Source organism: Morone saxatilis, unplaced genomic scaffold (genome assembly GCF_004916995.1).
Source record: "Morone saxatilis isolate NCDOM2014 unplaced genomic scaffold, NCSU_SB_2.0 Contig18, whole genome shotgun sequence".
NCBI lineage: Eukaryota > Metazoa > Chordata > Actinopteri > Moronidae > Morone > Morone saxatilis.
In genome coordinates this window covers 1527102-1529222 of record NW_023339740.1, presented here as the reverse complement: position 1 = coordinate 1529222, position 2121 = coordinate 1527102, and positions in this window count along the sequence as shown.

The window sequence follows — 2121 nt, the reverse complement described above, 5'->3', positions numbered from 1 at the left end:
GACACATATAATAATAAGTCATCAGCATAGAGGGAGACCTTCTGTTCAATACCAAATCTTGTTATTCCATTGATGCGTGGCTCTGAACGAAGCGCGATAGCCAGAGGTTCAATAGCAACAACAAATAGAAGAGGACTCAGAGGACAGCCCTGACGAGTGGAGCGGTGCAAAGGGAAATAATCTGAATGGGTGTCATTAGTTCTGACTGATGCCACAGGGGATGAATAGAGCAACTTAATCCAAGAAATGAACTCCTGGCCAAAACCAAATTTCTCCAAAGCGTAAAAAAGGTAATTCCACTCCACTCTGTCAAAAGCCTTCTCTGCGTCTAATGAGATTACGGCTTCTGGCCCCATTGACGTAGAAGGATTATAAACAACATTAAGAAGTCGTCTGAGATTAAAGAACCCATGTCTGTTCTGGACAAAACCTGAGAGAGAGAGATTATCAAAGGCAAAACTGATTCCAGTCGCAGAGCTAATAATTTGGACAGAAGTTTTACACCTACAGATAAAAGACTAATTGGACGGTAACAGGACAGAGGGTCCTTATTCTTTTTTTAAGAGTAATGATATGGGGGCCTGATTTAGAGTCTGAGGTAATTTAGAAAGAGTAAGAGATTCATTGAACATTTCGATCAAAACTGGTGCTAATTTGTCAAAAAAGGTCTTGTAAAACTCAGTTGGAAAACCGTCTGGGCCTGGACATTTTCCAGACTGCATAGAAAATGTTGCCCGTTTAAGGTCATCTATGGTGATTGGGCCCTCTAACCGCTCAGCAGTATCAACATCTACCCTAACCAACTCCAGTGAGTCAAAAAAACTATCCAGGGCTGACAGATCAGACCCAACCTCAGAAGTATATAAAGAGGAGTAAAACTGTTTAAACTGATCATTAATTTTTTTAGGATCGGTTGTGACGCCAGAAGGAGTATGAATTTGTGGAATCTGCTGAGAGGAGGAAGCCTGTCGAAGCTGATGGGCCAAAAGTTTGGTCGCCTTATCCCCAGATTCATAATAACAATATTTAGCCTTAAATAAGAGCTCCTCAACCTCTTTAGTAGAAAGAACATCAAACTCAGCCTGAAGAGCGAGACGATCTTTATATATGTTAGGGGATGGGGAGGAAGCATAGATATTATCAAGCTGGGAGATTCGTAACCTCAATTCCTTCAATTTTTTTTTCCTTTGTTTGTTCTCGTAGCTGCTGTATGAAATACTTTCACCTCTAATGAATGATTTCATAGTCTCCCAAAGAAGGGAGGCTGAGATCCCTGGAGTTCTGTTGGTAGTAAGACAAGTAAGTCAATTTGATTAGAAACAAACGTAACAAAATCCTCATTAGATAGCAAGCGCGTATTGAGACGCCAAGGGGGGCACGTACGATGGCGCTCCTGTATGAATAACTCCAGTGTAGTTGGAGCATGATCTGATATTAGAATAGGATCATAAGAGCAAGACTGAACAGAGTGGAGAAATTGGTTGTCCAGGAGAAAATAATCAATACGAGAAAAGGAATATTGTACATGAGAGAAAAAAAGAATACATTTTACCAGATGGATTAAGAAAGCGCCATGGATCAGAGACTGAGAACTCATCCATAAAGGATAAAATGGTCTTAGAAGACTTTGAGGGCACTCCTGGTCTAGTAGAAGAACGATCTAATACAGGATTAAGCCAACAGTTGAAGTCACCCCCCATAATGAGGAGATGCGTGGACATGTCAGGTAACTTGGCGAACAATTGGTGGAAAAAATTGTCATCATCCCAGTTTGGACCATACACATTAGCCAGAATCACAGAATTACTATATAGCTGCCCCATTACAAACACAAACCTTCCATTGGGGTCAGCTATTACATTAGAGCACACAAAAGGAACTGATTTGTGAATCAAAATTGCAACACCCCTAGATTTACCGTTAAAACTAGAATGAAATACTTGACTGAAAACAATATGGGCACCTAATTGTTGAAGGCGGTGAAGAACTTTGCTACGTTTAATAGGCTGATTTAGACCATTACAGTTCCAGCTAACCAATTTGAGTCCTGTCCCTGATTGTCATGGCATCCTAGACTGCTGCATGCTAATCAAGTATTAGTGTAGCGGTACGAGGCACTAG